This window comes from Lissotriton helveticus, chromosome 6, assembly GCF_964261635.1.
Source record: "Lissotriton helveticus chromosome 6, aLisHel1.1, whole genome shotgun sequence".
Classification (NCBI taxonomy): Eukaryota; Metazoa; Chordata; class Amphibia; order Caudata; family Salamandridae; genus Lissotriton; species Lissotriton helveticus.
This window is the reverse complement of record NC_136067.1, coordinates 1,997,060,040-1,997,082,336: the sequence shown is the minus strand read 5'-3', so window position 1 is coordinate 1,997,082,336 and position 22,297 is coordinate 1,997,060,040. Positions and strand designations below refer to the sequence as shown.

The following is a 22,297-nucleotide window of genomic DNA, read 5'->3' as shown; positions in this document are numbered from 1 at the left end:
TCTGCTTTTTTCATCTGAAATAACTCAATTGCATTCCCCATTGCTTCTTTGGAATGCAGTGGATGAACACTGTAATGTTCATAAATTTCTTCACTTCTGGACATGTCGACTTTTTCAATTTGTCCAATAGACAAATCATTATTCTCTTCATCACTTATATCTTCTTGTTCTACATACACATTTTTATAGTATTTATTATTTTTGACTAAATACAACGTTGCCTTTTTCACTTTCCTAACAACCACTAAATCTTGCCAGATTTTCTTACTCTTTGTAGGTACACCATTAACTAGAACAAGAGGTTCCTCTTCTACATTTTCAATACCAATTGTCTCTATATTTTTTTTTAAATCAAGTGGCAAATATACAACTCTACCCTTTAATCCTCTTTGTAAATCTGTAGGATTTAATTTCCAAGTCTTAGGCTCCATACGAACAATAGCCTGAAAAGGATGTACACATTGAATCAAAATAGTCTCATAAGTATTTAAATCCTTCAGTTCCGATGGAATATTTATCAACTCAAGAATATTATGAACAGCTCTAGCAGGCATTTTATTTTCATTTAATTTATTATAACAATATTTACAAATACATTGTTCAAAACCCAAATCAAAATAGTTTTCTACCAGCAAATAAGTTGCACACTCTCTCCACTGAGTATTATCTTCATCTTCACTTTTTAAATATAAATCAACTAACCTAGTTTGACTTTTGTAATGAATGCGTCGACAACACACACAAGTTAAATTTGGTTTTTCACCGGCAATGACCTTAAATTTTGTTATTTCCTGTTCAAATTCTTCAGTATTAAAATGTCCAACATTTTCTAACACATTTCCTTCTATAACTATATCAGTTTCTACATTCTCTTCATCTCGACCAAAATAACTTACCTCAATTTCTGCACAAATATTCTTCACATCTAATACACATCCATGCAAAAGAGCACTATTTAACTCTTTAAGTTTAAGTGCTGGACTTTTTGCATAATACATATTTCTGACTAATTTTCTCATTTTGGTATGATGAACTGCTAACATCCTAAAGTGATGAAAAACACTCTGGCATATTTTTTTTGAAAGACAAGCCAAAGAATGGCCTTGCAAACCTATTTTTTCTCTCACTCTGCAACGATCTAATTCTTGCAACAGTACACTTTTTTTTTTAGACTTTCCTTAGTGTACTTACGTAAGAAATTGTGAAAGAAATCAATTGAATCCTGTCGTACACTGCAAATACTGCTACAATTCCAACTATAAACAGGAGCATGAACACGTCCCTGTAAAACTTCTCCATCTATTTCCCCTTCTGTATTTCTGACCTCAATTTTCTCTTTCTCAATAGGACAGTCATCCTTCACTTCATACGCTCGACGACTGGTGTCAACTGCATGCAATAAATCGTTACTTTGAAAGTAACTCTCTTCATTAAAAAATGCCTCAGAATTTGAAGTATGCATCCATTTACCAGAAAAGATTTTACAAAAATTAGTTCTATTTATGTGTCTCTTCCATTTACTCGTAGCTTTTAAAACTCTGATTGCCATATTTAGTGTATTTATTCTTTTAAGCACTAAAATAAACATTTTTTTTTTCGTCTCGAAGGCATCATCCACAACTTCCTCTATATATATTTTTTTCTTATAAAAAGCAGACTTCCTTTTAGAAACTTTTTCCTTTTGTAATAAATTCATAACAACTCTCTTATGAAACATACGTTTCCTTATTTCCGCAAACTGATTTGTACGTCTTTTACTGTACATATTTTCCTCCCCACTCTTTTCAAACACAGTTTTCTTTTTTCGTCCATTTCTCCTTGTAGATCCCGAAAACTGTTTTTCCTTTGCAACATTATCCAATTGACTCTTTCTCTGACACAATTTTTTTTTTAATTCCTTGCTGCTCTTTCCAGGAGCACTCTTGTTTTTCTCCGTCCTTTGTTGATTAGGTAAATCTTGTGCCTCTTTTCTCTTCAAATGGTATGTCTTTTTATACAGCTTTCTTTTTTCATTTCTCGTCGGCATACTGATTGATGTTTCTGATATTAATGATAATCTGTATGGAAAAAATTTAAAAAATATTATAGACCCCTACTACCATATACCATACAAATTATAATCATTGCTTGATTTTATAACTTGAATAAAGACAAAGAAACAGTCTCTGGTCAAAGTAGGAAATCCTATAGTGAATATTGTTTCTAAATTTGTGACACTCCATATCTATGTTATCCTTACACATATATTCTATGAATGTAATTTTTGAGACATATAAGTACTATTCTAACTTTCAAGCATTGTCGATGTTCCTAATGCTTTTTATTTTTATAACTTTAATCTTTTATCCATCTTATCACAACTTTTACTTTCATTCTTAAAAAAGAGAATACTGATTAACGGTACAACAATAATATTTAAAAAAAAAAATTATTTAATCAAACATAATTTTATTCATTTAATAATTCATATTCCAGAATCACATTTAGCATAATTTCATCTGGTATTTCATTTCTATTTTCCTCTTCCAAATTCTCTTCTTCCACCATCTCTAAGTATGCACTATCAAAAGTGCTGTCCAAAAAGTCCTCATTTTCTGTTGAAATTTCATCCTCAAATACTCCTTCAATTAATTCTTCTAGGACTTCTTTTGCCATTTTAAAATTGATATTCTCATTTTCACTGTAATCTTCCATGTTTTTATTAATTTTCTATCTTCTGTCTCCTTTTAAAAAAATATAAAAACTAAATTATATTGTTTTTATTATTAGTTAACCAATGATTACCTTGAGTAATCTTTTCACTACAAACACTTTCATACTTTTAAAGACATTAACTACATTGATTATTATAAGACCTTCCTCTTTATTTTTTTGAAAAACAGATGCTTTCTTCCTAGACATTAACAGTTTCCTATTTAATTTTTTTAATTAAAATTGTGCTTTAAAAACACATTTCACTGTGAAATTTGCTTTCTGCATTTCATGCTGTAGAACTATTTATACACTTTCTAATTTTATTGTAGAGATCTATTTTCTAACTTCACCACTATAAACTGTGATTCAAACTGTATGCAAACTGAAAGAATAACTCACAATATACCAATTAAACATTAAACCGATTGCTACTTCCCACAGAGGCAGTTGCTTTTACCTTTAACAGCATACTCATCATGTAAATTTCATCTAATGTAAAACATTTCATCATAGTCATATGAAACCACAATGAGCCGCAACTCGTGGAGACAATTATAGTGCGACAGGGAGACAAGGAGGGAAAGATCTTTGCTGGAGGGACGTAAAAACCAGGATACAGATAATTTGTAGTAAATACATAATTTAATTATTTAAATGAATTTTACAGTGGGCACTACATTCCAAAATGCGATGCTGTGTACACTGAAAAAATTATTTTATTAATTAAAATATATACTTTCCTACATTTATCTATATACCATATTTTAGATCTCTCTACCCTACACCTCCCCCTCCCTCCCTCCCTGCCCTACCATTACTCCCTTGATGGCGTCCGACTGACCTCCTCATAATACACCTGTGCAAATGCATATAATAGAATGCAAATAGATAGTACTGTCACAAAAATGCATACGAAATGTCCATCACGCCAACAGCCATGTCATAATATACCTCTATAATTTCTCAAAAATTACTGTACACAAATGATACAGCATAAAGTTGAGAGATAATGATGACTTAGCAAAAATTAACCAAGGTAAACAGCAAACTCTTACAGTCAAAGAATAGATGATCCCAAACTGTATATAAAATAACACATGAACCCGGCCCATCAAAAGATTGTAACAATTAACAATAAAACCATATTTTAAAATACATATGTACTACAAGCATGTTCAGACATGTTTAAAGTACAAATTAAAACCCTCATGTATAAGAGAAGCAGTGTTAATTTTTTTTTAAAAACATGCATATTATGATAATCTTCTCAAAAATAAGTTATCATTTTAAATTTATCAACTCACCTGTAAAAAAGGATTTTCTGTTTCTATACTCTCACGTTCAACCTCAGGTTGTTGCTTTTCAGCACCCATCACTCTTTAAAAAAAAAACACAACTGAATTTTAGTTAACATAATACACACATATGTATTACACAACATACACCCATTTTACCAAATATCATGCCTACCATATACATTCCCTAATTTTCTATGCAATATATATCGTAAAGCCTACGTTTAAGGAGCCTTATTTATGAAATCCTTGCGCCACCGGTGCGTCACTTTTTCCCATGTTAAAAGTGACGCACCCGCGGCACAAGGCCTTCATAAATGACGCCCAAGATGTCTTTGTGAACCACATTTATTTATCAAATTTTTCCCCCTTAATTTTTTTTTGAATCAATCATTATATACAAAATAAACTACCATACATTACCAGGATACTACATGCAATATTTTTGATATGCACTACTACACAACCTTACTTTCTATATTTATTACGTAAATACATATACATTATGTGCAGGGAGTTTTTTAACATAATGGCGCTCAACACTTTCTGAATTCCCCCAAATTGGGCATATTATCAAGGGAGTTTATCTCCACTTTGTTGCCTTCAAGAGCCAACAAAGCGAAGATAAAATTATCTCCCTATTACGTAGCTGTCGCTAACACCAGTTAGCGACAGCTAGTAGCAGATAGCAACTATCTACTGCGCCACTTTGCATGTCAGTAATAATTATCACTAATGATATCCTAAAGTGGGCGTGGCAAGATCATAGCAACTGGAAACAGTCACTAACATCACTATCGCCTATTACCAATTTTGAAAATATTCGCGCTAACAGTGAATATCTCCAAAAGCTAACATCTGCCCTGAGCAGTTTTTAGTCATGTTATCCAATGGGACCTACATAACATGGCTAAGAGCATTACCTCGGGATTCCATGAATATCGCTGACTTTTTAACAATATACATACATTGCAGCCGTTATCTATAGCATTTATTATAATTAGCTGCTCAACCTCTGTCAACATTCCATTCGGAGGAAATAAGGAAGTGTTGCCGCCATTTTGTTAATACGACTGCATATATTCTACCGAACAAACGGTGAGAACATGGAAAGAGAAAAAGGTACACATTATCTAAGCAAGTACGTTTTCTTAGGGAGTGCACTATAGACCATGAACGCCAGAACAACATTTTTTTTTCCAGAAAAAAGTTACGGGGTGCGCGCACTCGATCGCGCATCCCTATTTACAAGACTGTGATTGACATGCTTTATAAGTAAAATTTAATGGTGCAAATGCAGACGACACTTGAAGATCGTTTCAGATTTTTAAGTTTACTTTTTTTGCCTATTGTTTAAAATTACAAAAATATACAGTTTATAGAATTCTCATTTGCTGTTAAACATCTGTTAACATTAGAATCAGTGGAAATCAGAAAGTGTTGGCCGCCATTTTGTAACTGCGAGTGAATATATTATACTGATCAAAGGGTTAAAACATGAAAAGGACAAAAGGTACAGATTATGCAGCCGTTATCTATAGCATTTATTATAATTAGCTGCTCAACCTCTGTCAACATTCCATTCGGAGGAAATAAGGAAGTGTTGCCGCCATTTTGTTAATACGACTGCATATATTCTACCGAACAAACGGTGAGAACATGGAAAGAGAAAAAGGTACATATTATCTATGCGAGTACGTTTTCTTAGGGAGTGCACTATAGACCCTGAACATCAGAACAACATTTTTTTTTCCAGAAAAAAGTTACGGGGTGCGCGCACTCGATCGCGCATCCCTATTTACAAGACTGTGATTGACATGCTTTATAAGTAAAATTTAATGGTGCAAATGCAGACGACACTTGAAGATCGATTCAGATTTTTAAGTTTACTTTTTTTGCCTATTGTTTAAAATTACAAAAATATACAGTTTATAGAATTCTCATTTGCTGTTAAACATCTGTTAACATTAGAATCAGTGGAAATCAGAAAGTGTTGGCCACCATTTTGTAACTGCAAGTGAATATATTATACTTATCAAAGGGTTAAAACATGAAAAGGACACAAGGTACAGATTATGTAACAGAATATCTCCAAAAGCTAACATCTGCCCTAAGCAGTTTTTAGTCATGTTATCCAATGGGACCTAGATAACATGGCTAAGACCATTACCTCTGTATTGCATGAATATCGCTGACTTTTGAACAATATACATGCATTGCAGCCGTTATGTATAGCATTTATTATAAGTAGCTGCTCAACCTCTGTCAACATTCCATTCTGAGGAAATAAGGAAGTGTTGCCGCCATTTTGTTAATATGACTGCATATATTCTACCGAACAAACGGTGAGAACATGGAAAGAGAAAATGGTACACATTATCTAAGCGAGTACCTTTTCTCAGGGACTGCACTATAGACCCTGAACGCCAAAACAAAATTTTTTTTCCAGAAAAAAGTTACGGGGTGCGCGCACTCGATCGCGCATCCCTATTTACAAGACTGTGATTCACATGCTTTATAAGTAAAAATTAAATTTAATGGTGCAAATGCAGACAACACTTGAAGATCGTTTCAGATCTTTAAGTTTACTTTTTTTGCCTATTTTTTAAAATTACAAAAATATACAGTTTATAGAATTCTCATTTGCTGGTAAACATCTGTTAACATTAGAATCAGTGGAAATCAAAAAGTGTTGACCGCCATTTTGTAACTGCGAGTGAATATATTATACTGATCAAAGGGTTAAAACATGAAAAGGACAAAAGGTACAGATTATGTAACCGAGTACGTTTTCTCTGGAAGTCCAGTATAGACCCTGAACGTGAATGAAACTTTTTTTTTCTCCGTAAAAAGTTATGTGGTGCGCGCATTGGATCGCGCACCCTTATTTACAAGACTGTGGACTATTACCTTTTCTCACAGATTATTAGCTGCACATATTAAACACACCATAATTTACTTATTTCACTAATCTTTATCAAACTTCAACTTACATTTCCGCTAACACTGTAACAATATTCTCATACCTTAGTTTGTGAAAAAAATAAAAACTATTCCATACTTAGGGGCTCTTAGGATGGCGGACGGAAGAGCCACCGCGGCCCTGCAGTAGGCGGAAAAACCCTTTTCCGTGTCCGCCTGCCGCGGATACTCCGTCCGCCATATCAGGATAGGAAAACGTGTCAAATTTCCGTCCGCGACGGGAAAGCACGCACCGCCGTCGAACTACACATGACCACGCGGCGAACGGAACACATCCGGAGGCTCCGCCGTACGTACTGACGTCTAAGACCGTCCCCCAAATCAAGATGGCGGAAAATACACATAAAACCGCTGCGGAAAAACAACCTGTCTGAACACGGCGGAATCCCCACAGCGAACATAGGTGACATAGCAGAGATACCCACCGCAAGCTGATCACCACCATGGACCCAGCGCTACACGCTTTCCCGATGCTCTTCGCGATCCACCACGTCCTAGTCATGGCCCACTATCAACGACGACGCAGGTAAGGCACAAACCATTGGTGTCTGGAGGGGAATACCAGCAAGGGTCGTGACGTAGGGAGGGGGAGTGTCATGTTACCGAAACCACTGATGAGAAGCAAATACGAATACACATTTGTAGTACGCAAGCAGGAATGACAACGACAGACCACGAGACTTGATAGACTACCTTTATTGTACATAATAGGGGTATAATCACAGTGTATGCGTGAGCATGGGCAAAGTGGGCACCAGAGCAGCTACATCATTGGCAGTAAACGAGAGGGCAGAATGCAGTATCAGAGCATCAACAGGGCATTGTGCCCAACAGAGCAGGTACATCATAGGCAGTAAACGAGAGGGCAGAATGCAGTATCAGAACAGCAACAGGGCATTGTGGAGTACAGAGCAGCTACATCATTGGCAGTAAACAAGAGGGCAGAATGCAGTATCAGAACAGCAACAGGGCATTGTGGAGTACAGAGCAGCTACATCATAGGCAGTAAACGAGAGGGCAGAATGCAGTATCAGAACAGCAACAGGGCATTGTGGAGTACAGAGCAGCTACATCAGAGGCAGAACAAGTACGTGTCCCTACCAACCCGTCACAGGGACCACAAGAGTGCCACGCAGTTCTCAATGGACACACCATTTGAAATAACATTTGAGTGAAGTGTTCAGCACCTCACATCACAGAATCAGGGGGACTGCGTGAACTACCTGCCTCGGACACACTGGCAGCACCAGCAACAGGAGTGTGAGACACAGCCACAGCCCGAGTGACAGACACATGGGCCACGGACCCAGACACACTGGCAGCACCAGCAACAGGAGTGTGAGACATAACCACAGCCCGAGTGACACACACATGGGCCACGGACCCAGACACACTGGCAGCACCAGCAACAGGAGTGTGAGACACAGCCACAGCCCGAGTGACAGACACATGGGCCACGGACCCAGACACACTGGCAGCACCAACAACAGGAGTGTGAGACACAGCCACAGCCCGAGTGACACACACATGGGCCACGGACCCAGACACACTGGCAGCACCAGAAACAGGAGTGTGAGACACAGCCACAGCCCGAGTGACAGACACATGGGCCACACACCCAGACACACTGCCAGCACCAGCACCAGGAATGTGAGACACAGCCACAGATGTAGTCACTGACACGTGACCCACTGACCCAGACAGACTGCCAGCACCAGAAACAGGAGTGTGCAACACAGCCACAGATCTTCTAACTGACACGTGAGCCATAGACCCAGATAGACTGCCAGGACCTGCAACAGGAGAGGGCACAACAGAGACTGTGCCACTACATGATGCATGACAGCCAACAACAGACATAGTGCCACTATCTGATACATGAGAGACAACTGCACCTGCGCCACTGGGACCACTAAAATGATGAGCCACAAGGCTGTATGGGCCAGGAGGCAGGGTGGGCCTGGGAGCTGGGGATAGCTGACCTTGAGCCACATCGGGGTTGGCAGGTGTCAATGGTGTGTGTCTGCGTTTCTTAGGGATGTGTGAGTGCACCCTGGACAGGACAGGACTGCCAAGTGGTGGGGACTCTAAAGAATCACCACCCACCATAGGTGGAGCATCTGCAGCCGGGGATCGAGTTTCTGGGGACGTGCTGGAGCCTGCTTGTCGTTTGCTGTGTGCCTGCCGCCTGGACTCTGAATCATGTGTAATGGGGGATGCAACAACAGGGGACACCCTCCTCTACTTCTGACTGGCCTGGATGGGAGTGGAGGTATGGGGGGACTCCGCCGCGGAGACATCTGTTTTGCGTTCAGTAGAAAACATCAGCCTCAGTGCAGCCAGGGGTGAAGTATGCCTGTCCTTGATTGCGCCATTGCCCATGCTAGAAGCCTTGTCCGTAGGATGTGCCTTATCCTTAGGTGGAGTGTTGTCTCTGGATGCAGCCTGTGCCCTGGTCGCCGCCCTGTTCCTGCCAGCAGACTTGTCGTCTGTGGTGCACCTGTCTCCAGTAGACACCTGCTCTCTGTGTGTGTCCCTGCCCTTGGGAGATGGACCTTGCTCTGTTGTGGTCCTGCCCTTGGGAGTCTCCCTGCTCTTAGGAGGTGCCTTTGTCTTTTCACTGTCCTTGGGAGTGTCCCTTTCCTCTGCTGTGGGCCTGCCCTTGGGAGTCTCCCTGCTCTTAGGAGGTGCCTTTGTCTTTTCACTGTCCTTGGGAGTGTCCCTTTCCTCTGCTGTGGGCCTGCCCTTGGGAGTCTCCCTGCTCTTAGGAGGTGCTTTTGTCTTTTCACTGTCCTTTGGAGTGTCCCTTTCCTCTGCTGTGGGCCTGCCCTTGGGAGTCTCCCTGCTCTTAGGATGTGCCTTTGTCTTTTCACTGTCCTTGGGAGTGTCCCTTTCCTCTGCTGTGGGCCTGCCCTTGGGAGTCTCCCTGCTCTTAGAAGGTGCCTTTGTCTTTTCACTGTCCTTGGGAGTGTCCCTTTCCTCTGCTGTGGGCCTGCCCTTGGGAGTCTCCCTGCTCTTAGGAGGTGCCTTTGTCTTTTCCCTGTCCTTGGGAGTGTCCCTTCCCTCTGCTGTGGGCCTGCCCTTGGGAGTCTCCCTGCTCTTAGGAGGTGCCTTTGTCTTTTCACTGTCCTTGGGAGGGTCCCTTTCCTCTGCTGTGGGCCTGCCCTTGGGAGTCTCCCTGCTCTTAGGAGGTGCCTTTGTCTTTTCACTGTCCTTGGGAGGGTCCCTTTCCTCTGCTGTGGGCCTGCCCTTGGGAGTCTCCCTGCTCTTAGGAGGTGCCTTTGTCTTCTGACTGGCCTTGTCCAAGGTACAGTCCATGGACATGTGAGTATCCCTTGCCTTGGGAGTACCTTTTGTGTTGAATGCCTGTGTAGCTCCTGAAGGCATGTCCCCCAACAACACTTGTGGATCCTGTGTGTGTACTCCAGTGTATCTGACGTTGTCTACGTGAACAGATTTAGCTGATCTAGGGGATGGGGTCTGTGCCCTGCGTGCCCTGACGTGCTGTCTGACGCTGCTTCTAGTGCAATAACTTGTTCAGAATAATCACTACCCCCTGAGACATCCAGTGGTGTAGATGGGGAAACAGAAGTAGCACACTGTTCATGCGACTGTACTATTGCAGACGACACACTGCTTGCCAATGACTGGACTGTCCTGTGTAGACCTGCAAGATCGCCATGCATCCCTTCCATGAATGCCACCACCTGCCCCAACTTCCTATCATGGTCCAGGAAAGCATTTGTCATATTGGTCTGCCCCACACACAGCTGTCGCAGCAGATCAACGGCCTCAGCACACAGTGCATTTTGGCTCAGCGTGGCAGGGGCAGCGGTGCCTGCACCGAACGCCACTCTGCTCCCCCTACTCCTCCGGCCACGAACAGTACATGGTGCAGTTGGCGGAAGTGTGGGCCCTGTGTGCTGTCTTCCGACAGAAGGTGATGATTGCCCACTCCCAGTCTGTGACAACAGTGCAGGCTCACCAAGAGTGTCTGACGAGGAGGACGATGGTGTCTCCACATGCGAGTCCTCAGGGACGGTCCTGTCCCCCTCTCCGGCGCTGGCCTCCTCTGTGTCAGTCTGCGTGTGTGCGAAGTCTGAGCCGGACTCATTTCCTCGACTAATCTCCACCGTCTGTGGCTGAGTGTCCTCTGTCATAGCTGAAATGCACATAAAAGATGTGTGAGTCATGGGCACACTGACGTACAGAAGGACCAGGATTGCCAAATTCCATAGCTAACAAAGATTTAGTAGCCCCCATCCTGCACACGGCCCACCTCTACCAGTCATCCTCACATTTCCTGCCATGGGGCCATGGACCACTAGGGGATGTGCTTCAACACTCAACTACTAAGCAAGTGGCGTGTCAACATGGCGGACCTGGAAGTCAAATGACAACCACCCAATGGGACCTAAATGGCATCACAGAGATACATACGCAACACGGAACTCAATACTGTGTCTGTGCACCAATACATGCATAGCACTCACAGGTTTCCTACACAGACAGTATGCTCACCGCTAGTTTGCTGTTGATCGGCACTCAGACGTTCGGCCAGTTCAGGATGCGTCACTGCAATGATACGGTGCATGAGAGGGGATATGGAGCGTCGGGCCAGACGGGGCGTCCTTGGAATCATGCCCAGTGTTACTTCCGCTACATTCTTGCTCAGCCTGGAAATGTCGTCCCAGCGTTTGTGGCAGTGTGTATGTCGTCTGTTGCACACCCCCAATGCCCGTACTTCCCGTGCTATGCTCCTCCACAGGTCCTTGCGAAGGTGCAGCTTGACCTACCATGATGGGAGACAAAACGGTTTAAGTCAGTGGACAGTTGGCCTGTCACACACATAGGGGCAAGACGTAACTGTCAGCAGCCATGCACAATCAGGAACATATGTCTAGCCCACACTACACAGCTAAGATAGAAATAGGCATGATTATTTGGCCCCCTCATGCACACCAACATGTCCCACACTGCACTTACCACCCGTCCTGGTGCGCCGTAGAGGCGTCCATAGTTGCGGAGTACACCGTCCACGAGGACATCAAGCTCCGCGGCGGTGAAGGGTCGAGACCGGATCTATTTGCCTCTCGACATGGCAAGATCACGGAGTATGGCACTAGAGCAGCAGTCGGTGGTCAGCTCAGCAGCAGCAGCAGGTCGAGGTGATGGTCACAGGCAGCAGTCGATGGTCAGCTCAGCAGCAGCAGCAGGTCGAGGTGATGGTCACAGGCAGCAGTCGGTGGTCAGCTCAGCAGCAGCAGCAGGTCGAGGTGATGGTCACAGGCAGCAGTCGGTGGTCAGCTCAGCAGCAGCAGCAGGTCGAGGTGATGGTCACAGGCAGCAGTCGGTGGTCAGCTCAGCAGCAGCAGCAGGTCGAGGTGATGGTCACAGGCAGCAGTCGGTGGTCAGCTCAGCAGCAGCAGCAGGTCGAGGTGAACAGGCAGCACTGGTCCCCAGGGTAGGAAGTGTCATTTTGGCCAACACACATATATAGGGCCATCAGCACGTGTCAGTGGCATACGTCGCCAGCAATTGGTCAGCCCTGGAAGCGTGTTCGTGAAATGGGCCAATGACTGGCCCAGTTGTTGCGGTGCACTGCTTCCGCTACTTGCGATTGGCCATATGCGGCCAGCGTCCCTCTTCCAATTGGCTGCATGTGCACAGACCGTCACGGGCACACATCGGCAACCGCACGTGCAAGCTTCAGGCACGGATGCTTCAGTTGCAACAATGTTCTATCACTGGCGCCACCATGGCAGTGCACGTACTCAGCGGGGGAGGTGCAGGCCTATACACCCTTTGGATGTACCCAATGGACATGCCAGTTCATGTCCCCTCTTACAGTCACATTGCATCATCCACCGTACACCGGCCGGAGCGGCCGGGCCAAGGACGGCCGTGCCCGGCCATGTCCACAACCACCGTGCCCGGCCATGTCCACAACCACCGTGCCCGGCCATGTACACAACCGCCGTGCCCGGCCATGTCGACAACCGCCGTGTGTGTTGTGATGTGTGTCAATCTGTTTCCTGACGTGTGTTTGCTGTCTCTGATTTTCCCTAGGTCACTCCCGCAGCGCCATGATCATGTACGACTATGATCCCTGAACCTGTTTACGTCTGTTTCTGAAGGCAATCATGTGAATAAACATGGAGGCAAAACATCATTGTGTGTGTAAGTGAAATTTATTTACAGGTTGTGCTTTTGTGCTGGTGAATATTTACAAGTAAGTGGGATGGAGGGAGTTGGAGTTGAAGGTAATGGCAGATGAAATGTCCGTGCTGACACCACATTGGGGGGTGTCAGGGTAGTCCAGCAGACCAGTGGGAATGATTGTCTATGTGGGACAGGATACTTAGCAGGGTGAATGTCTGGCACAGGCAGTGACATTGTCATTGGCGTCCCCTCTTGGAGCGTGTGGATGGCGCTCCAACACTGCTCTCAGCCACTTCCTGCCTCGGCCGGCCCCTCCGTCTCTGAGGTGGAACAGAGGCAGCTGGGGGGGCAGGTTGTTGATGGGCCACATCCGTCGCCAGGGGCACAGGTGGTGGTGGCGGCGGTGGAGGCGGAGGTGACGGTGGCGGTGGAGGCGGAGGTGACGGTGGCGGTGGAGGTGGAGGTGACGGTGGTGGTGGTGCTACGACAATTGGTGGAGGGGGGGGTTGTTCCGGCCAACCCATTCCCTCCACATCGTTGCCTGCTGGCCCATGATGTGCACCATCTGGCCAAGGAACCCAGAGATTTCGCGCAACATGTTGGTGTTGTCCACTGAGTCCTGGTGTGCACGATCAGCGTTTGCCTGGGACCGGTCGTATGACGCCTGGCACCTGGCAAGGGCTTTTAGGGACTCTGCCACTGGATGGGGTAGCTGTCCTTCCTCTGTACGGCGGTGTGTGGGTCGCCTGATTGGCTGATGTCCCGTTGCCTCTCTTTGTGGCCCACTCACCCTGCTTGTGTGTGAGGCCGATGGACCAGCGTCGTGCGCTGGGTTAGGCTGGGTGGCACAGGCAGGAGTCCTGGTACTGGTGGTACTGGTGGTACTGGTGGTACTGGTGGTACTGGTGGTACTGGTGTTACTGGTGGTGGTGGGGACTGTGCAGATCACAGAGACAGGTGTCGCTGGAGTCACACATGCGACGGTGGTCGGTCCCGGGAGTCCCTGTGAGCCAGATGGCCCTGGCTGTGTGCTTGGTCCCGCACCATCCTCCGCACCGGAGCTGCCTGTGTCCTCGTCACCAGAGAGTCCAGTATGTGTGGGAGGCGAGGCTGGCGGCCGGGTACTGGTTTCCCCAGTCAGTTCATGATCACCTGAGGGACAAGATAGAGCTGGTCAGTAATGTGGATATTACATGGTCATATAGATTTGTAGACATTTCTGTTTCCTGTCGCACACACCCCACCCTCCACCACCACCACCCTCCCCATGAACATGGGGGCCTGTTGGGAGTTGTAGTTTGGACCTCTCACACACCCCACCCTCCACCACCACCACCCTCCCCGTGAACATGGGGGCCTGTTGGGAGTTGTAGTTTGGGCCTCTCACACACTCCACCCTCCACCACCACCACCCTCCCCGTGAACATGGGGGCCTGTTGGGAGTTGTAGTTTGGACCTCTCACACACCCCACCCTCCACTACCACCACCCTCCCCGTGAACATGGGGGCCTGTTGGGAGTTGTAGTTTGGGCCTCTCACACACCCCACCCTCCACCACCACCACCCTCACCGTGAACATGTCGTGCTGATCGTGGTGCTTGGTTTGTACTTACCAGCCTCTTCTCCTTCGTCAAGTCCGTCTAGGCTCTCTGGGTGTAGTATCACCAGCACCTTCTGCTCCCAATCGGTGTAGGGTATGGGCTCAGGGGGTGTTCCACCGCCAGTAAGAATAGCTCTTGCATTGTTTTTCGATCGGATGCCCTTCACCCTGGTCTTCAGGTCATGCCACCGCCTCTGAATTTCATGCTTCGTCCTCGGCACAGTCCCCGACGCATTCACCCGAGTAACGATCCTGTCCCACATGTGGTTCTTTTGCGCCACGGACGTCTGCTGGACTTGGGCCCCGAAGATGTGGGGCTCAACACGGATGATTTCATCTACCATTACCCTCAACTCGGTCTCCGTGAATTTAGGTTTTTTTTTGGGTGCCATGGGGGGGTGCAGGTGTGTGGTGTGTGATGTGTAGGAATTGTGTGGTGGGTGTTTGTGTGGTGGGTGTGGTATGGTGGTGGTTGTGTGTCTTCTATGTGAGTTAGCAGTATCTCGATTTGGGCCTCTTGCTAGCAGCAATGCTGTGATGCAAAGGATAGTGGTAGTGTGTGGGTGTCATTTATAGTCGTGTCTCAATGGTTGTTGGCAGTCAGGTGGTAGGTGGGCGTGTTGACTAGTGTGCATTATTGGATACTTGGGACGTGTCATGGTGGCTTGTGCTTGTTGTTGGTGTAGGGGGGGGCGTTGTCAATGTTCGTATGTTTGCTTTGGACTTGCGGTACACTTTCTAACATTTGTTTGCCGCTAGGGATGTTGTGCGTGTTGGCCTTCCGCAGTGATGCAGTGTTTATCGTTGCATTCTTTCGCCGCGGACGTGGATGGCTGTGTGTTCCGTGGTACGGGCGGATTTATCCTAATTGCGGCCACGGAGTATTCACAGGTATGGCGGTACATGTGTTTTTTTCCGCGGTCATTTCCGTCCGCGGCAGTGGTTGTTCATTCAATTTTCTAAGGTGACTCTCATACTAACCAATGGTTTGGTGCTTTTTTTGCACCAAATCATTTAAAGGCATTCTGCTACTCTCACTCCATACTCTCTGATCTATGTTTCTGGACATCCTCATCTATTACCAGCAGCTGCAACCTTTCTATTCCTATTTTCGTTATTACAAAATGGAGGTCCGTCCCGCCTTCGGAAACGAGATGGAACACTTAGAACTATTTCGCCACAGGATGCTTGACCAGTATGGCATTCTGCCACTCGCGACTTTGAGTGCATCATATGGATTATCGTTTCGATTTACCTATTTCACCTGTATGCAGCCTGTATTTCATTGCCTGAGCTGTGGTTTCATGTGGGCCCTGGACTTATGTCTCTTCAACTCAGTACCTCCTGAAGTGAATTACAATCATCTCATGAATCCGTTACTTGATCATGAACAACTTTGTTCCGACGGAGGGATTATGGCCTTTGCAGCGATACATGGAATTCTGGGTCATTGGAATATATTCGCAGCGGCGCAAGATTTCTTGGCACACAGCTACATGGAAAATTCACCGAGTTCTCCTCTGATGCTACTAGAGGCTCCGGTAATTAATGACCATGTATGTTCATTTCCTCTTTTCAATTGGATGGCTGACTTGTTTTCGGATGATAACAATGACTTTCTTTTAGAAGCAGTTGCCACTTACTTTGCCTATTCAATGGAAGCATAGCTGTTCTGCAAACCATTGACATCTTGACTGTTTTTTCCCTTCCTAATTTTTCTTATTATTTTTTTATTATTATATTTTATATAAACTGACCTATTGGCTTTACTGACATTGGACATTGTAATTTCCTGCTGGTGTGAATTTTTTAAATTATGTGGAGTTAATTTTTTTTCCACACCTCCTCGATTTTGTTTAAAACATTTCATGATGCTCTAATTTCAACAAATCACTACCTTATGTTATCTTATCTGATTTAAAATATTCTCGAACCAAGGCTGCGTAAAATATGGTTAAATGTGCCCTGATAAATGTGTATAGTTACAATGACTTTTTATATGATTTTATATGGTTTATCACCATTCTCCCTTTCTACTCCTTATTTCTGCCTCACACACATGTGCTGCTTTTAATGTATGCCTATTTAAAGATTTTTGATTCATAACTAAAAAGTTTATTATTACCCTGATATTACCCTTGCTTATCAACCTGTATAAGACATTGTGTAGTGAAACCTTTCAAAAAATTATATCAATACAATAGTTGTTCTGAGTACTAATTTTGGAACGTCCCTGCAGATAGCATACATGCACCTGGAGCCAAATTCTCCCTTTTGGCGCGTTTTTCATTTCCTTTCACAATACCAGACAACAAGCTTGTTACTGCTTCGTATGCTGAAAACTAACTGTTATTAAAGTGATGTTTAACCATTACTATTTTCAGATATGATTACTGAACTTAAAATCAAAACACACCTTCTTGCATCCAATTTAATTAAATGTATTTCATTGTGAGACTGTACAATATGTTTTTTAAACGTTATTCATTTTGCTTCATACTACTTTTCCTTCATTTGTGTTCTATGAACTAGTAACTATACCCACTATTTTCTTTATATTATGTTTACTTGTATTAAATAAAAAACTTCGTCTCAAAACACTGCTTCATTGAATAAAAGTTTTAAATATATACGTTCCCTCTTTTAACCCATATTCACAACTAAAATAATGTATACTAAAACTGTATTCATGTGTTTCGCGTAATCTCAACTGCACTCAATTCATGTTTTCTTATGTCAACCTGAATTTTTCATACTTCAACCCCCTGGCCTACGACAGTCAGTCAACCCTTTCTTTACGAGTTGTGAACCATAGCATCAATCGTACCTCTGGTAAAAAAATTATTTATTACTGTAACAAAACTCCGCCGCAGTTGTGGTTCACTCAGAGTGTTAATCACTGCTCCCCCGCTTCCACGGAGCACACGCTATATCCTATTTCAGTACTTATCACCCTTTCATCTCCACTATAACAACTGTGTCTGCCTACAGAACAAACTTCCTCAGCTCAGACTGAACGCACACACACACACATACACACACTAAGATAACACAAAGCAACTAATATGGAAAGCAGGAGTGAGATAAAAATGGAGTCACACTGTGTTACACAAAAACCTCTATATATATTTGCTCTTCTACATCAATTTATAAAAGGCATATACTCCACGAACCTGTCTACAACCTCATGGTCACAATTTTTCATTTGATTGTACTGGGATACCTCTCCTTCTCACCCCAGCCCCACCACTGTATCCCTCGGCTGCAAACCACCATAATTTTTTCCTCAAACTTAAACTTTAAAATACCTAAAGCATTACCACTTTTTTTCGACAATATCACATTTAATAAACTATTTTTCTCTCTACCTGCATTATCTGTACTCTACCAATTCCTTTTTTTTTATCTGTAACCATTTTTACAAATTATGTGCAAACGCTCCCAAATGTTTATTAATTTCTCTCTATTTCATTACATTTTATATTCTATTTATTCAGTTTACCACAAATACATTCAAAACTATAATTCATACTTGAAAGAAAGTGAAGAAACGGCGCACAACCCCCATTAACTTAACAGAACTTCAACCCCTCCCCTCTCATGTCTGCTGTGGAAGCCCAAGATATCACACATCCCAGATACACACAGAGCCGCACCTGAACGTTTCACATCTCTATAAAGAACCATTTCAATATTAATTAGGCCTTGCACTTGTTTTACCCATTGTAAGAGCCCCTCCAGCTTTACTCTACCTACTGATCACACGTTCATGTCCCCCTACAAAAAATCTTTTTTTTTCGTCCTTCCCCCCCCCAAATTTCGTTGCAGATCCGTCTCTAAGTAACATGTAATTCATAGACCTAACAGTAGCTCATAACTTAAAAACATGACTGACCTCCACTATCCTTAATCAAATTAAGTAATCGTAATTTTAAATATTGATGTAATAAAATTGAACATTAGTTGAAAACATATCAAACTGAATCAAAGCCAAAAATGTGCTTCCTTAGACACAGTAACTCAAATAATCAAATATAGTGATCAAACCACATTTAACGGTACATCATAAAACAAACAGTTATACACTCACCTTTACCAATGCTTTATCAGATGTAGAACAATGATAGTTGTAAAACGATAGCCGTTTGAAGCAGCTCTCAATAATACTTCTATCACTGCAACCTAAGAATAATGGCATAGATTTTCTGTCAATACACACTCATATATGTCTCTTCAACCAATCATATTTGTTCCCGCACAATTTCATATTCAAATTAACATTTCAGTTGGTTATCATTTCAATATTTTCAAAGTCACATAACGGTCACCCTACACCCTCTGCCTTCTCTGGCTGTTACCATGGTAACAGCTCAATCTGCACCTGGCTTAGGCACAGGTCAAAAGTTCATGTCTCAACGTTCTAAATCCAAGCAAAAAGGATAATTTCCCTCCAAACACACCTGCCTATCCACTCTTGTTTTACATTTCTTTTTTTTCCACGACCAATAGAAGATTTGTTTATAATAAAACTATAACATACAACGTACTCTTCAATCTTGAAGTATATCAATTAACCAATCATGTTCAGTTTTTCATTAACACCAAATCTCACACACTTTTTTTATCGTGACTTTCACCATCTACTTGCCATTCCACTTCCAGAACCCATCGGAGTACTACTGCATCTACCTTGAAAATGAAGGTTTGGCTTGTAGGACACAGTTATATTCACTGGAGTGAAAAATATGCTGCAAACAGACACATTTCTAACCTTGACTTACCAAATGTGCAGATTACGTGGATTGGCCAAAGAGGATTAAGATGTCACCAATTGATACCATTGGTGAAAACTTTTACGCATCTCCCTGAACCTAACCTGATAATTGTGCACTGTGGTGGGAATGATCTAGGCACATTAACAGGTGTAGGTCTAGAAATGCTTCTAAAAGACACCTTTCGTCAATTGATGTCACTTTTTCCTCGAACTGTCTTGGTGTATTCAAACATATGCCAAAGACAAAAATGGAATTGGTCCAATGAACATTGTCCACAGATTGAGAAAGCAAGGAAACATGTAAATAAATCTGTTTCTGCTTTCCTCAGAGAATATAACATGGGTTCTATATACAACAACAACCCACGTTTCAACATGGAAGGCATCTATCGGAGAGATGGTGTTCATTTCACGGATGAGGGAAATAGAATTTTCCTCTGTAACATGAGACTCTGCATCGGAACTTACTTATAAGTTCAGCAAAAACTCAATTAACACAAGGGCTCTTTTAAGAGCCACCTTAGATCTAAACACTCAAACTTGTAATTTATCTCCATCTTTGTTTGTTTTTTGATCTTCGTGCGCGACCGAGTGCGCGCACCTCGCAACTTATTTGCGAAAAAAAGCTACTTTTATACTTTCGTCATCCTTAATAAACCCCTTAAGAAACCTACGAAATCAAACACTCTCCACCCTGCTCCCTTTCCATTCTCACCACTATAGTTTTTCACAGTCTTGTAAATAGGGGTGCGCGACCGAATGCATGCACCCCGCAAATGTTTTCTCCCAAAAAAAATGGTCTTTTCGCGTTCAGGGTCCATACTGTACCCCCTTAGAAAACCTACCCAGCCAGACAATCTCTACCTTCTCCCCTTTCCATGTACTAACCCTTTGTTCTATATTATATATTCACTCGCACTAACAAAATGGCGGACAACACTTCCTGATTTCCTCCGAATCGAATGTTGACAGACATTAAACAGCAAATCACAATGCCGCTCGTGCACACCCGCATAGGTGCGCGCACCCGTGCTCGCTTATAGATATATAACTGATTTCAACTTTAATTTTCTCAGCAACTACTGAACGGATTTACACCATTTAAACAAAAGCGTGATCTGCGACCCACACTCTACCTTTCTACCAAATTTCTTATAAATCCATTTAGCCGTTCGAGCTGTAGCCGTGTCTAAACGTCCTATTGAAAATAACATGGGAAAAACACGTTTTGGGACCCCCCTTTTATCTCAGCCCCCACTTCACCAATCCCCCCACAACTTTCACAGAATGAGCGCAGCGGACCTAGCCATCTTCTTTGAGAAATTCTCAAACATTTGTCCACCAGGGCCAAAGTTATTCCCAGTAGAATGTTGTGGATTTCCTATGGAAACTAGGTCCTAACTATAACTACCTACTGGCGACCGCCAGTAGGTAATATATATATTTACAAAGTGACACACTGACCTACCAATCTGTTCCTTGAAATTTGGAGAATTCCAATGAAGATCAAACGAGGTAATTTGTACAGTGTATTTATTAGCGCAAATACAATAAACTATCACTTAACAGAGCCTGGGCCAACTGACTCCAAATAGAATCTCAGTCATGTAGAACCCTAGCTAATGGTTCTACATGTCACCAATGGCCAGGATGCCACACATCCCCTTTCGTCATACAAATATTGCAAGTTACATAGTTATCAAAAGAATAGTATACCACGTTATGTAATTGAACTAAAAACAACATCAGTAACAACATAGAATATCAGGAAAGATAAAAAAAATACAAAACATATTCAGCTGAAACCTATGCAAAACATACAATCCTAATAAAAATATCAATTTAACATGAGCGAACATTATGTCATGACACAATCCTTACACCAAGCTGGTTTGCACTTTAATCTTGAGGTGGCTTGATACTTGGTGTCATTATGGTTTTGTTGATGTAGAGAAGTGTTATTTGCTCCAGCAGATTTATCAAGGTTGGACCATAAGCATGTAGGCACCTTAACAACCTTTCTCAAACTCCACACACTCCCATCAGTTAGCTCTACAACCTGATGACCAACTCTGACTACTCTCATTGGTATAGAAAACTTAGATTCTCCAGCCTTTATTAATCTCCCCTTCTTCACTCATACCCAATCACCAATATGAAATTGGGACAAAGTATCATCCCGCTTAAAAGATGACAGTTGCCTTTTATTAGATGGCCAATGACACTTATCATTGGGAACTTTGGATTTGAATTTAGATTGATCAATTTTGTTTTTCATCTCTAACATCCACGATTGATTCAAATCACAAACAGCCTTTTTTCCCCTCATTTTCTCAAATGGAGACAGATCACCAACCACTCTAGGAGTAACCCTATAACTCCACACCAAATCTTTAAGAATCTGAGAACAATTTTGTCCAGAAGATAATGCCAATTGTACACCCTCTTTCAGAACTCTTATCCACCTTTCGACAATTCCATTACTCTGTGGATAATATACCGATGTTCTCAAATGAAAAATACCATGCTTAACCAAATAATCTTCCATTTGAGTGGATGTTAACTGAGTACCATTGTCGGTAACCAAACACTTGGGAAACCCTTCCTTATTAAATACTTCATTTAAGAATTGAATGATTGTATGAGAATCAATATGATGCACTAATTTAATCTCTGGCCATTGAGATAATTGATCAATAAGAACAATTATATACATCGGACTATTGGGCAAACAAATCGTACCAGCTATGTCAAGAGAAACTCTTTCCCAAACACCTTCAGGCCTTGATA

At 43.0% G+C, this 22,297-nt stretch overlaps 1 protein-coding gene across 1 annotated transcript in view; it reads left to right on the top strand.

Moving 5' to 3' along the window:
• LOC144761997 (fucolectin-like) overlaps positions 1-22,297 on the top strand; it is a 1,241,072-nt gene that overhangs the window by 620,295 nt on the left and 598,480 nt on the right. The window lies entirely within an intron of this gene.